The 16,315-nt window shown below is 37.5% G+C and overlaps 1 long non-coding RNA gene across 1 annotated transcript; it reads right to left on the reverse strand.

Moving 5' to 3' along the window:
- Window positions 1-14,278: 14,278 nt before the first annotated feature.
- On the reverse strand, window positions 14,279-15,877 carry LOC136178503 (uncharacterized). Its single transcript, XR_010665904.1, has 3 exons — window positions 15,721-15,877; window positions 14,987-15,106; window positions 14,279-14,761 (listed from the first exon to the last, which is right to left on the reverse strand). It is a non-coding gene; the product is annotated as an uncharacterized lncRNA (long non-coding RNA).
- Window positions 15,878-16,315: the final 438 nt, after the last annotated feature.

Below are 16,315 nucleotides of genomic sequence, written 5' to 3' on the forward strand. Positions count from 1 at the left end.
GATTGTTTCTTCTTTAAATAAGGCCCAATCATGAAACCCTAAGCTTGGTTATATCGTCTAATTCCAGAAGAATGAACAAGCCTTTATTTGAGCAGAGTGATGGAATTCAGCAACATAAGGCTGGGTTTGGGATACCAGTATTATTCAAATGAGGGCTGCAGCCTGCTTGCACTGATAACATATGCTGCTTTAGACAAGCACTGCCATATGGACCCATATGGTCGTCATTCCAGACATAATGACAACACAACTAAATTTAGGGTCATTTCGCAGTGTATTTGCTTCTGAGGGATAGACGGGCGCTCTGAATTTGGCTCCATGTCACACAGTCTAGCCAATCTGTGATGGCTGGCAGCGAAAGCAAAGAAGATTGACTCGGGCTGATCAAAGCGACAGAACAATGACAAGCGTGAGTCACAGAGGGGAGCGATGCCATACAGTAGGGATGCTTGGCGTGCGAGTCGCTCCAAATAAGGCAAATAAACAACACAAGCACTCATCAAAATACTTTGCATACACAATCAAGAAGAAAATAGTGATAGGGATTGGTACCAAAATTCAATCAGCTCCTGGACCCAAACACGACCAAATAAATACAGCTTTGATTGCCCATCATCTAGAAGTTGGAACCAATTGGACCCTGGCAGAGTCAAGTGCACAATTTTCTCTCTCAAGCTCTGTAATTGGGGGCTGCTCAAATCACCTTTCCACGAATGAGCAATTCTTGGTGAGATGGAGAAAATAACACAATTTATAACCTGCCCAGTAATCACTGCTTTGCATATAGAGAAGGGAGGGATGGGCTGCATAAGCTGTTGGTTATGATGCTGGGGCTTAATGACTGTAAACTGGTTCTGGACAGACAGACGAGGAACCTCTGGAGTTTGAAATGGCTGTCAGAAACTTTCTCAAGTGTCACATTTTAAATACATATATGTGCACTCATTGCAATGTGGGCACAGGAGGATAGAGATACACTCATTTACTGTTCACTATTTTATCTGTTTCCCTCTCTCTCTTTCCTTCTTTCTCTCTCTCTCTCTGTCGCTCCTCATTTCATGATGCTAGCAGCGCTTCAGGCTTGAAACTCAATTCCTCAGCCTTTGAATAGACAGCAATTGCACCGGGCTAACTCAATTGTGAAGATAGTGCAGTGAAGGCTCTTGAATAGATTGAGGCCTCGACTTTAATACAGCATCACTCATGTTGCTCACACATGCAACACAATACCATTTCATTTCATTCAAAGCACTTAAAAACAGGATGTTTAAGAGGCAAACCATTCTCATTATAGTCAGACAAATAGATGGAATAAATGTATTCAACAGGGTATGTTACTGATGACCTACTAATGTATAACTCTGCAGGTTATGGAGCTTATTTTATGGAGCCTGTACTGAGAATGTTTGATTATCAAACTCTTCTACAGAGTAACAATTAATTACTTCTTTTTTTTTTAAGTGAATGAAAAAACCCAACTGATTAATTACGAATGTCTTTATAAATGCATTCCACCAACGTGATGACCTTTGTAATCATTTCGTAAAAAATACTTTGACATATTGTAAGTCAATGTTTGTACTCAGGCAATAAGTTTCATTTGTTTGAAACTTTGCTCCAAGTTAATCTTACTGTAAGAAACATTTGTATTTAATGTTCTTCATAAAACAGTCTCCTGCAAACTTCATTCACAACTTTGAAGACATCCCCTGTCTTATATATAATATAGGATCTATACGTTGAGAATTTAAACACATGATAGATACAACCAGAGGACTGTAAATCTACATGAGTTAAATGCCCTGGTATTTTATATTCAAACAAGTGACACATACAAACTGAAATAGTTTGTTTTTTATACAACCTATAGCCATGATTATGAAGGAACACAGCTATAACCATAAACAAAGAGTGGGCCATGTGCTTCTTTCTCTCTCTCTCCATATTCTGGACTTAACAAGGCTCCATTATTAAAACACACCCCTCTGACCAGATCATTTGGAATCCATATCCCCTCTATTTATTTTTCTTTCTTTGATGGATTGACATGGGTGGCTGAATAAGGTGTAATAGTGATTGTCCAGCAGACATACTGTATAGCCAGCAGCCCTGAAAGCCCAGTACAAGCCCATGTTCTGTGAACAGTGGACTTAGCAGCAAAGCATTCTGCTGTAGCTTTGGCTCATAAATCTCCAAGAAAACATCATTGTACCGTAAATGCTGCTGTAGCCATTATTTGTATTCAAATAGATGATTAGACATGTAATAGTCACTATGTTCCAAATGTAAAATTATCTCTACATCTATTTCATTGATTCCAAACTCTGCATTAACTGTAGTTAATCTGTTTTCTTCATCATAAGATCTTTTGGTTGCTTTGTAGAATTGATGCTTTATCCTTTTGTGTAAATGTTATCTTGTCTCTATATTGCTAAATTGTATTCATTAACAATGATACAGTATGTCTGTATAACAATGGGATCGTCTATATCCCAAAAATTCTGTGGTGTGGGTGTGTGAGTCATGTATCTGATCTGTGCATTGATGTTATTTTTACCCATGAATAGCCAATGGCATGTTCCAGCTCTCTGTCTGCATTCTTCTATGACTCCTCTTTGTGCAAAAACGGTGAGGTCTATTTTAGTCTTCGTAAATGTTTTTTTCAACCCAACACAAAGCAAATGTACTGCAAATCATCTTTCAATTAATTCATTTCTGAAGAAGAAACCAGCAATCTCTTGCAATGTATCTTGATTTATCAAAAACATTGCCTGAAGTATGGCTTCTACAAAAAGCGATGACTTAATTCTTCATCTCTATGATGAATGTTTGTCAAACATATTGGCTTAAAAAAAGGAGTAAAAAAACAAATGTTCCTAATTAGATTATCTAACGGGTGATTCATCACTGTTGTTTATTAATGAAAACATTCAAAGCAACAAAGGTCATTTGATTGAAGATTTCATTGTCTCCAGAATCTTCTCATCTCACTTTAAACCTTAAACTCTCCAAACACCTTCATGTCCTTAAGACTTTTCCTGCAGCTGTTTTCTGTCTCTTAAAAAGGCAAATTTATGTCGACTCATGGCCAATCGCCAAAGAAAAAAAATCTATAAAAAAATATTTGATGCTGATTTGATCAATTACCTCTGTGCTTTTCCCACTGATAGCTGTAATACTGTCTTTGAATAGAGAACGAGTTGCTTTCGAAATCGTACACTACAACCAATCTTTGATCATCAAAATTCAAAAGATCCTCTCAAAAAAATAAAAAGGTTTAATAGAGTGGTACCTTAAAAGTTTCACTTGTGTGAAAAGTTATTTCTGGGAAGAAAAGAAATGTGTGACTTACATTCTGACCACTAAATGATGTGATTATGATACCGTTCATTATAGCCTATTAATAAACAATCATCATGGAAAATCTTAAGACTTTTGAAAAACATTTTCCATGATGAGTATTTGGTCAGCTCTGGAGTGGAAAGAAGAAAACAAGTTCTATCTTATCTTATGATAATAAATAAAATACATTATCGACAGAAGTATTGGGTCTGTGTCTGAACTGCCAATACTACTGTCAATATGCAAATGTATTTATTATCATGTCGTATAGTTGGTGTGATAACTACCTGAAGCTTACATAAACAGAGCCAGGTTCTGTATCTGAACTGTCAATGCTTCTGCCAATAATGCCATTACTGTCATACAGGGCCTACTCTATAATACACTCTGTATGTGTAATGTTTTTTTTTTTTTTGTTTAGTCTTTTTTTTGTACAGTAATGTAGGAGCAACATGACACACAAATTTCCCTTGGGATTATTAAAACTGTATCTTATCTTATTTCTGGTTCAAACAGAAATTATAAGTTGGTTCCTGTGACAGGGAAAAAAATCATAAGGGGCAGAAAATATAAGATGACAGGCCATAACTTGAACACAGCTTTTTTTCTGTTGGAGCTTGTTACTCTCTGAGAGCATGGGCTGAGGAGCACAGGCAACATATCAAACTTAATTACCTTTCAGGTTGCCTCATCAAGTCAGAGCTTCAATGAAGATGGATTGTTCCAATTCCTGCAGAACCTTTAAAGCCACAAACACCACATTGGCTCTTTTTCTAATCTTAGCATCCTTTTTGAATTATTCCCCTGCACCCTTTACAGGAAAATGTGCTTTATTGAACAGCATTTCATCTATGAGCCCCATCTATCATGTTAATACACAGATGAGACCTCTAAGTCTTGAGGTAAAACAGCAACACAAGGTTGCAATTTGGATTACATCTGAAGAATAACAACGTGTTTACCATGTACTTCCTTGGTAATCTTTCAGTTTTATGTTCTAAGTGCCAGTTGCTTTCCTATTTTATTGGGTATTACTTTTGTTTTATGGAGCAATTTCCACATCCTGCCCTTGATGATAGTGGCCTCAATCTCTGGTAGCAGCAGCAGAGGCCTACTGATGAACACACAGCACCGAATGGTGATTATGGAGTGCTAAACTAATGATTGTCAATGAGAGGCAGTTCTCACCACCAAGCGAATTCATTTCTCTGTCACTGCAAGTTAATGGCTCCTTTTAAGGAGATGAATTCTGGTCGCAAGGGAAAGCCATCCTAAGAGGCTTCAGGTAGATTTTTTTTCTTTTTTTGCCATCCTTTTATCAGGAACATAGTGTAGACATGCAGGGGCATGTCCAGGGGTTGGCTTGTGTTGGCATGGACACCATGAAATTGGATCTGCCAACCCCGGTGACTCCCTAATCCTAAACTACATATAATGGGCTATCTTCCCATTTAGAGGTGGGGACTTCAATTAAATACATCGTATCGGTCTCTTTTTCAACAGGTGAAGCACATTTTCTTTTGTTGATGTACTTAATACAGTGATGTTTGGAGACACATATTCTTATTGATACATATTGACGATTGAAGATGTTTCCACCCTATTGTGCTTTTATTTAAAGGTCCCATATTATAGTTTTCTGGTTTTATATGCCCTTTAGTGTGTTTTCCAAGTGTCCTGTGCATGTTTAGCCACATCTAAATCAAAAATTCAAAGTCTGGGGAAACGTGACTTCTCCTACATCCTCCTGTTAGCTGTAGCATTAGCCGCATGTAACGCTCGGTTCTAGCCCCCCTCGATAATAATTTGTCAGTCCGACGTCATTGTCAGTGTGAGATCACTGATCTAAGCCCATTGGCTCGTTGTGGCAAGCCCTGCAGCTCATGTTGCACGCCCATTAACTTCTGTAGCATGCCCACGATATGCCGTAGCCTGCGTAGCACAGTAGAGCTAAGGTGCTAATGTTTATGCTCCCCTTGGACGGAGCCAGTGGCTGCATTCCCAATATGGTAAAAGAGACATTTCCGAAAACAGTGCCGAGCAACTGACCAATAACGACAGAGCGGATCGGCAGACCAATCAGAGCAGACTTGGCCCACATGGGTCTCTGCAGTGTGGGCTCAGCAGAGCGTAGCTGACGGACTCAGAGCGTAGAGGGAGCAAGGAGGAGCAGTACATACAGATACTTTTTTCGGACGTTAGCTATTGTGAACGTACAAAAGTAGGTACATAGATTAAATACACGAACCCCAAAAAGGGCATAATATGGGATCTTTAAGATAAAGAAATGAAAAAAAATAACTTGAAAAAAAATTAGGGTGGGACAGAATATTGATACAACAATATATCGTCACACCAACTGCTGTGATTAAATTATCATATATCTGGGCCAAATATGGACATATTAATTTGAAAAAAAAAAAACATGTTGGCCTTTGTAGATTCTTTCCAATTTTCACACACAATTCACAATTTCATGACTGCTTAGAGTGGAAAGAAGAAGTTAAAGACAGGAATAAGGGCAAAGAAGAAGAAGACAGAGGGATGCCAGCATAAGCAATGGAACTGACACCAAATACATTGAATAAATGTCACCTGTGAGGGATGATTGCAAAATGATTTCTGTCCTCTGAATGCTTACCGCCATGTCCAAAGGTTGTGCAAGACCCCAACCAGAAGCGGGGGATATTTATGAAGTCCTCAGTGATGGACTCAGTGTGCTGGCCATGCTTCAAAAGGCTTCTTAGTCACCTGTTTGTAGTTTTTTATTTTTAATGATAGGCTGAAGTATAGACACATGTTATCATAGAAACCTGAATCTTTCACAGACGACTTAAGGCGTCTCAAGGGCAATGCCTGAGCACATTTTCTGTGTACACTACTGGGTTAACATTTATGAATGATTTAAGAGTGCAGGGTGAGTCGGTACAGCTGTTCTTGGAATGCTTTTACACCTCAACAATATTCTCCATCATGAAACCTACATAAACATACCCCTTCAGTGGGTGCAGAGAGCATTCTGTAGACCTTTTCATCCTCATCCTGTTGGAACTGAATGATGTTAGCCCAATATAATGTACACCAGTGATATTTTTTTGCAAGGTGGTCATCTGACAGAACATACACTGCTGTGAATATGGTTCAGTAAAATTGTTAGTTATGCCAGCTGAGGGTTGAGAAGACCTCGAATCAGATCTATGTTTTATACATCTGGCTGAATTATTGAATAAATTTTAGCTTTATGCTCAATAAGAAATATTTAAAAAATGGTCCTTAACTTGTCTTAACTGCTGAAAGGCACATGATGAGACTCTTAGTAGCTCACTGATTGAGACACAGTAGAGTTTGGTTCCAAACACAGATTTTGTACAACATTCAGGAAAGAACTGCCTGAGGGGAAAATATCATAAAAGGGTGCTACAACACTAGGAATCTGTGTTCACATATTCCTACATTAAACAACATCAGCCAGGAATGAAAACATATTTGAAACTTTGAAAAAGTTGTGATTGAAATTTATCTTAAAGTGTTATCTGTAATATATTCTGTAAGTTTGAATACATTGTCCTTTATAGGACTTAAATTCAATCGGTAGAATGCTCACTAATCAATAAATGTGTCTAGTTGTGGCAGGTTTACAATAATTGTTATGACACTTACATATTTGATGAATTCATCCATATTATTTGCAAGATGTTTGCATGTTTTTCTGATCTTAATAGGTGCCTATTATTTTCAGTATAAGCGTTGTTAGTTGTTTATTGTTGTTGTTTCCAACCACAGTTAAAATAGAGTTTTGGTCAGTTTTCTCTCACCTCTGATTAATTCAATTGCACTTGAATTTCTGTACAAATACAGATGTTATTGATGTGAAATGCAATCTATATTGGAAATCTCCAAGTTTGAATACAGAAAAACAAGGATGGAACAAGAATCCTAAAGACAAAACTGCCTCTGATCATGAGAAATAAATGACACCGTCTGAATTATCAGTTCAAAAACAAACTGCAGCATAAGCAAAAAAAAAAAAAAATCCTCTCCATCTGCCACACTGTTGACAGGTTGTGATGCCAAGAATTTGTTTTTACACACATTACACTTTTGATCTGCTGTCATTGTGTTTATCTGACTGACAGATGGTTGTTGCACCTCACACAGCTCTCTTCACACTTACAGACTGTACTAGACATTAAATCAGTATATTGCAAAATCAAACATTTCTGCTTTGGTTGGAACCAAATGGTAACATTGTGTGTCACTGCCACACTGTTGCAGGTCACTCTAGCTGCATGGATGGCATTTCCTACTGTCTTTCCTTTATTAGATAACACAACACAACATCACTTTGTCATGTGTGATAAAGTTCATTTAGGATAAAGACATTTTAACTTTCTAAACCTTTGATTGTTTTTGATTTCCATGAATGGAGACTAGAATTATACATTATGCTTCATGAAGGATCCTCAAAAAAATACCACTGTTAATTATGTATTTATTTATTTCAACTGCAGTATATTTATTCAACACATTAGTTGACACATATACAGCATAGTTGTACATGTGTATTGCTATGTTTAGCATTGCATTTAATAGCTAACTCAACGCTTCTGATGTGTGTGAGTTGGTATCATTTAGAAGCTCATATGAATAATAATGTTGAGTGGACCTTATCTGATGATGGACGGTCATTTGAATACAGAAATATTTTTCTCTCTGATTATGCAGTCAACCTTAAGGTGTAACATTGGTTTGAATTGTGGGTGGGGGAACAATGAAGCTGGAGTCCAAGGGTTGGCCCAGAAAGAAAGGATTTAAATACCAATTTCTGCATTTTTACACATGTTATCATATTAGAAGGTTCTTAAAAGGAATGCATTATGATTAAGATAGCAACTGTGGTTAGTTTAATTATCCTGCCAGAAAAGTGGTAAATCAAAGAACATTGCATGCTGTGTTATTCAATAAGGGATATATGCTGTACTTTGAAAAACAGGACTCTTGGATCTAAAGCACATTATTCACGGCACTATGAACAGATTTTGATCTATATTCAACTGTAACATGTAATGATATAGACAAATAATCATAAAAACTCAATCAAAGGGAAGACCTATTCACGTCAAAATCCATTTTCTAGGAGGGAGATTCTCTTTTTGAGAAGGAGTGGCAATAATTAGCAACAATTATTTACACAACGCTGAATGTTAATGGATATTGGTAACGTTGAGAGATGTTTGGTGAATAATCTTCACTTAACCTCAACTCTGGCCTCTAAAAGAAGACGTAAGTTCACTGTGTAGGTAACGCAATGGTGAAAAATTTTCTTGGTGTTATTGGGTGACAACATGATCTACCAGAAGTTTTGTCAATTTCATAAGAATGATTCAAGTTTACGCATGTGGCAAATTCATACAGCTACTGGGCCACCCTGATTTAATGTCTTGATAAGAAATTGAAAAGAAATTGCGACTGTCTCACTGTAAATCTGAAACATTGTTGTCTTCAGTGTAGGTTTATTATTAATTGCATTGATGGCATTACACCATCTTTATGCTTTCAAGATATTTAAATGCAGTGTCGAAGGATGAACTATGGCTTTAGTTCTGGACTTGTTCACAGTACTATGCACTGTAGCACATGCAGCTAAGTATGCTGATATGAGAGAGCAAGAGTGTCAAAACAACATGTTCTAATTGTTTCAATTGATCTCTGAGCTGAACAGAGAGTACTTTCTAAACCAATTCCAAAAAGTTTTTTTACCAAATGGCAACTTTAGAGAGCTTATGTATTTGAAATAATCTATCCAGAATGTTTCAGAAGTCATTAAGGCAGAGAGTCACACCTGACATAGTTTCTTCTATAACTGTGTCTTTGCTTCATAAACTGTTGGATGTCCCAAGCCAGATACCTGGAAAGGGCAGTAATATTGCCGCATGAATGTAATACTTTTATATATATAAAAAAAAGTGTTCCAACACAACAATATTTCATCACTGTGTTTGTTTTTATAGCTACCTGCAGAAATACTGCAGTTGCTTTGCTTCTTATGAGATAGACCTCTCCACAGTTTGCCCCTCAGCACACTCTCATATTTCCTTTTTATCACAACCACAGCTTATGACCTTGGCTCTGATTTGTGCTTCAGGGTTTTATTTAAAGAAACTTCAGTAAGCATTACTCTGTGTTGGACTGTCAGAGTCCATCTGTGTTAATACTGCACAGTAGAGGAGGGTTTGAAAGTACTTCTGTGAAAATGCATTGAACTAATAACATGGATGGCATGGTATATGGTAATAATATGGAGTTAAAAAAACAGGATTGTTTTTGTGAAACATTCTTTATTGCTCAGTGGTCATAATTTGTGTGTGCAATCAAATTAAAATGCCTTGAATAACTGATATGTATAAATAAAGTCTGCACAGAAATGATGACCTCTTCACAGTATTTCAGACATTTATAAAGCTTCAGTAATTAAACTGTTCACATTCAAAGCCAAGGTTTGCTAGTTGGCATTTAATTAGACTGGGTGAACTGTGAACATATGATGGTTATTTTTCATTTCTCAGGTGCTGTGTTTAAGTGGTTAACCACACATGTGCTTCCATCAGTTCTTTGGCTTTGGCCATACAGACCTGTTTTGTTTGTCAAAATGTAAAACATGACAGAAAATACTTTAAGGAGTTAGGACAGATCTCTGAAGCTGAGTGGGGCTGATATGCATTGGCATTAGAATGTTGCCAAAAAACCTGTGATTTTTGGGGTGCAAACTTCTGAGTTGGAAGCTGTCTATACTGGTTGAATTTAACTAATGGCTTTAGGCTTTCACATTATGGCAGGAGAATAATTGAAGAAGATAAGCCACAGGGCTTTATAAAATTCAATTGCACTTTATAAGCCATTAGTTGTAAAAAAAAAAAAGACTTCCAAAGTTATGATGTCCTCCGAGTTCATGGTCAAGTATGTTTCTGATGGTAAGTGTTTGATAATCTGATCATGTGCTTTCTATACCAACCCTTTGTAGTCCTAATCCATAATTCATCCCTTCAATACCCTAGTATATGTTCGGAGAGGACTGTCCACACTCATTAAATCGAAAAAGCTCCTCTTCTCTAAAATCATGAAGAGGCAACTGATGCTCAGATCCCAAAACAGAGGAACAAGATATGATACATAATTTAGGAGTATTGATTACTTTTATCAAATCGATGAGATGGCAGGAAAAAAAAAACAGCTGCTCGTATGAAAGTCACGCTCGGCTCATGGCCCTTTCTGTTTGAAGTGTTTCAGCCTTTCAAGAGAACATAAGCAGATCAAAGAGGAACCAGAGCTGCTGAGATAGAGGGGGAGGCGTGTGTGTGTATGGGGTGGGGGGCTGAATGGAGGAATTCCTCTGAAAGGGAATGGCCTCAGTCCGTATCACTGAGCCAGAGGGGGAGATGTGTAGAGGCTTACTGTACTTATTCTCATTTAACAGTCCTCTGCTGTTATATATGCAAACATGGTTTCTCTAAGGATTTTAAATGGGCTTTGTTGCTGTCACCGAAACTAAGCATGCAAGTATTAGTTGTCCAATGCAAAGAGCATGCAGTGTTTGTTTGCAGAAAGATGGTGGCAAGTCATAGCTACAAGGGGAGGCGTTGACCTTTAAGGTTCTCTGCAATTCAAGCTCATGGCAAGCCATTTTGGGTTCAGGAAAATGTAGAGTGGACTCTGTGTTAAAACATAAAAATAGATTTAAAAATACATTGACTGTAAATTAATATGGATGGTGCATCTTTATCAAGAGGATGTGGTAGAAAAATGAAGCCAAAATACCCCTGCAATGAGTGCTGACATATTGCGCTGGTGATGTCATGTAGTGCCAGGATTTGTGTAATCTGGATGGTAGAGCTGCAGAATTAACCTCCCGCATTGACTGCTAACCAAAGCATTATACCTTCCAATAAAGCAGTCAATATCCCTCAGGTCTTAACAGTCCAGCATATCCGATTCAAGACGCTGAGAGCGATGGAAAGTTAAGTGACTCTACTCTCCAGTAACAAACACATGATGTCACTCATGACATAACATCCACTTTTTTTAATAGCATTAAATAATTAAAACTAAACTTCTATGAAAAATTAACACTTGTACATACATTTGTCTAAGTAAATCAATTAAACAAATAAATCAAAATAAATTTTATGACGGAAACCTTTCAGACATTTTTTTTGAATGTGTTTTTTGATATGTTATAGTTTGACCCATGTCCCATTTGTTAACATGGAGGCAGAGTTTATGACATATGAAGCAGGGAAGCTCCAAATATTGACTTCACTTCCATAGGAGTGTGTCATCCATATTTATAGAGTCAGTGATACCAAATATTTATCGTTCAGTCACAATTACTTGGAATCGTTGGTGTAAGGGCTACTCTGTTGTTCTGTTAAATTTGCACCACTAACTTGTAAAGAAGGTAGAAACTATTGACCTTTTTTCCCTCTTAATACACATATTTGGATTTATATAAACAGACCATAATTGATATCTATCTCACTGTGCAGCACTTGCACAAACCCCCTAGCAATTATTGTATCTCTCTTTTGGACTTACCACTTAAGGGCCTTTTAGTTATTTTAACTTTCTCTGGTGGTTGGCTCTGTTAAATTGCTGTGTAAGTTACCACCAGCTCAAAGTATAGTGTCGCTGTTCTGACACATGAGATACGATTAACGTGCTGTCTGATATCTCCTGTTGTGTGTTAGTGTGAGTGCTCTTTCATGAATACACTGCAAAGTCTCAATTAGAAAGTCTTCATGCATGGTGCTGTACACAACAGCTTTATCAGAAACATGTGTTTTTAATATTACTATTACTATATTTTTATATTATATTAATATATAAATCTTCTATTCAACAACATATTTCACATTGATATTACACTTCTCTAATGTAGTTTATTTCTCTATTTTCATTAAGACAGGGGCTTTATCTGAGATTCAGTTACACAAGAATTATCACACTCTTATTTTTTCTAATATAATCAAGACCTAATTTTTACAAGAGACAGCACTAATTTATTTCTGCCTCTAATAGCCTATACATCACTGGCAGGGTGTATATTTCATTTTCCTGAAGCATGATGGTGAATAGAAATCTTAATGATTTGCCCTTGCTAGCATAATTTTAATTATGGATTTTCCTCTACATGATCGATTTGGAGAGAGCCATAGTAATACAAGAGGTACATTCTACTGTATTAAATATTTGATATCCATTAAATTTTGATGATTAATGTTCTGGAAAGAATCAGTTTCTCTAAGCCGCTTTATTGCAGACTAAATTAGGGGTTTTACTCCCTTAGCAAAATATATAGCCATATATTGCACCACAGCTTTGCCTGTCATAAGAAATGGAGCAATTTCACATTGATTATATGGGAATCCTAAATTGTGAGAAGCAGCTCTCGAAAGGAAGATTTTAAAGATGTGCTATGTTTCATTTGGTGGAGATCTTGATTGCACAATGCAGCAAATTTGTTTTACAGTAATTTATTGATCTTTTATTTGGGTTAAAGAACTCAGACATGCTTTCAAGTTTTTCTAAAACCTTCCATCAGCCAGTTACAGTTATACAACATTAATGTTGAACATATAAATGGGGCATGTAAGCATATTTTCAATGGCATTAAGATCATATTTTTGCCTTTGGGTGGGCGTTTTCCATGGCCATAGATGACTGAATGACACATGAAGAGGAAACGCACTGGAGTGCCTGTAGCCTATTTTTTTGTGCACGCACCCCATGTACAGCGACTAGTCCTCCAAGCGGCTGGCCCGGGTTTGAATCCGACCTGTAGGTCCTTTCCTGCATGTCATTCCCCACTATCTCAATCCCTGATTTCTGACTCTGTCCACCTTCCTATTTTTAAAGGTGTCATATGCATTTTATGGGTTTATATGCTCTTTAGTGTGTTTTCTGTGCATGTTTAGGCACATGCATGTAACGCTCGGTTGTAGCCCCCTTCTAAATTTTTTTGCCAGTGTGACGTCTTGTCAATGTGATGTCAGTGATCTAAGCCCATTGGCTCGTTGTAGCAAGCCCAGCAGCTCATGTTGCACGCCCATTAACTTCTGTAGTACGCCCACAATATGCCGCAGCCTGCGGTAGCACAGTAGTGCTAAGGTGCTAATGCACGTTAGCTTGAGCAAAAAACAGACTTGATAAGAAGTTTCAGCTCTTACTCTCTGTGGCAGCTATGGAGCTTCTGATGCTTCTGGAAGTTCACAACCACAACATGTAAGTACACTTCATTAATTGTATTTTTTAGTTGTTTGAAAACAACTTTTTAGCTGCTACGGATACATTAGTTCTGTTAACCCATATATTTATATAGGCTTTTCAATAACACGAGAAATGTAAAGATGTGTGCAGCAGGCACTTTGTTTCAAAAGATATGTGTGGTCTGCTTATTTTGCTATGAACAAGAAGACAGTGCATTTCTGAATCATGTTAGATTGCCATGCTAAATTAAATTTTTTTTCTGTCTCTTTTTTCAGAGTACATCACAGCAGATTACACAGACAACAACCTCCAGTATCCCAACGAGTGTACCAAGGTTCCATGATGCCACAAGTCTCAGAGGCCACATAGACATACCTACCTCCAAAGGGGTCGTAAGTCCACACACAGTTGGCCTGGGGTACACTAAGGGACAAGCAAAGGTTTGTTACACACCTAAAAAACTGTCCAACTGCTGAAATCTGAGCAATATCAGAACACTGTGATTTCATTACATAATTGTTGATTTTAGCTTTTTGTATTGTAGCTTGTTGCTGTCTGTGATGCATAACAACGAACATGCTGAACGTGATAAAGCAACAACCTCTACAGGACAGCTCGTCTATAAGGTGGCATTCCTCAAATCCAAAAAAAACAGACACAACATACAGTGAGTACAAATTATTTTATTTTTTTAAACCCAAAAGCACAATCTATTTTTTAAATCTTTAAAGTGATAAATACCTGTTTAAATATACCTTCAAAGTCTTTTTAAACATTTCCAAAAAAACAGATGAGTGTGAAAAATGAGCAATAACCAAACATTATTAAATAGATTTTTGTTCTTGAATTACTTTTTTACAGGTTATGTCGGGGACTTGATGGCACTGGTGTTGGAGGAGGTGTTTCAGGAACCAGAACCATTCATGGAGGAGCTGCAGAAAATACCTGGCTCTCAAAAGAAGGAGGGGTGGCTCGACACATGTCCAGGTGTAGTCAAGGGGCGGGCCAAAGCCAACATACTGTCCAGTCGGGACAGGAAACTTGAGGCGAATCCTCAGGAGGACACGCGACAGGCTAACCACTCTTCAGTTGCGTCCCCCAGTATCCCCAGCACCGGCTCACAAAGCTGCGATGATCTGCCAAGTGTCTGCACAGCCTGTATGGAGACAATATAATTGGACATAAAAATGTTACTTCTCATTGTATATTTACATGTATAGTTCTACACATTTAAATGTTTTTTTTTTACCTAAACTAAGAATAAAGAACATTCAACGAATCATTTTCTCACTTGTTTACATTTATTCCTCTGAAATAGTGAAACTGTTTGATTAGAATGAATTTGATTGAAGATGTAAATAATTATTTATAATGAACATACTCTTCTGCAGTTCTCTGTGATGTTCTCCTCTGAAGATGTTGTGGATGTTTTGAAGTGTATATGGCTTTAAACAGTCCTGGATGTTTTTCGGTACAAGGAACAGGCAGCGGATTCATTCTCCTGATGAAAGAAGATGCTGATTAAAAGGAAATAATGTTCAGTAAGAAGGAAAATAATGAAGGAAGAGGAGGAAACATTATTGCATGAGATATTGATCCAACATACCTGTAGTCAAAGTAACTATAACGGTCTATGATGTCATTGATACTTACAATTGCTCATTTAATTATTAATCACATCAAGGAGGTGATATACAATTCAGAACAAGGTGAGTCGCTGCAGTAAACAACATACAGTACTAATGTAAATAAAATTGTATTGTACAGAACACATTTGTGGCCAATAATCATATTGTAATCAAGCCAAACTTTGTGAAGCCACGAGTAAGATATATATTTTTGGATTAGGGAAATATGCTGCTAGCTCCAGTCAGTGAAATTGGAAGAGGCTAACGTATTTTTCAATACAATAACAGTGAGTGTTTTTCTGATAAAAACTGTTGCTATGTTCTTGTTGTAAGTTATCATGGTATTCTGCAGCACACGGTGTCTGCTTCGGTAAGCATTTAGCTGCAGTTTCCACACTTAACCGACACCTAAACAACGCAATGAAGCTACCCGATAAGCATATATTACACACATTACATCTGAAAAGGCTGCAAAATAAATACCTACAACACTGAAACGTCGTGCTCATGCCTTCGTGGCAAAGGTTGTTGTGTTTGTTCCTCCTCTCCGTTGTCAGACTGGTGAAGTTGAAAACCGGCCATTGCTGTTTGTATACCGGTATTTTTGCTCTCCTCTGAGCCAAAGTAGCTGCATTCCCAATATGGTAAAAGGGGCGTGAAATTTCCAAGAACCATGCTGAGTGACTGACCAATTACGACAGAGCCGACTGGCCGACCAATCAGATCAGACTTGGCACACGTGGGGTTCCTGGAACGTGGGCACTTCGGAGCGTTGCAGACAGAGTCAGATGGGAGCCGGTGCATGGAGCGGCAGTACATGAAAACAGACACTTTTTTGAACTTTAGCTATTGTGAACATACTTTTGGAGGTACATAAATTAAATATATGAACCCCAAAAATGGCATAATGTGACCTCTTTAAATGAAGGCATAAATGCCCAAAAATATATTTTTTTTAAAGAAAAGAGGAAATGTACTGTCACCTACCACACTGAACTTCTCCCCGTAAATGAACTTTTTTTTGTAAACTCAGCTATTTGACGTGTCTCTCTTTCTGTCAAGTTTTTGTATTCTAGTGGGGT

The sequence above is a fragment of the Labrus bergylta genome, chromosome 3 (genome assembly GCF_963930695.1).
Source record: "Labrus bergylta chromosome 3, fLabBer1.1, whole genome shotgun sequence".
In the NCBI taxonomy this organism is placed as follows: Eukaryota; Metazoa; Chordata; class Actinopteri; order Labriformes; family Labridae; genus Labrus; species Labrus bergylta.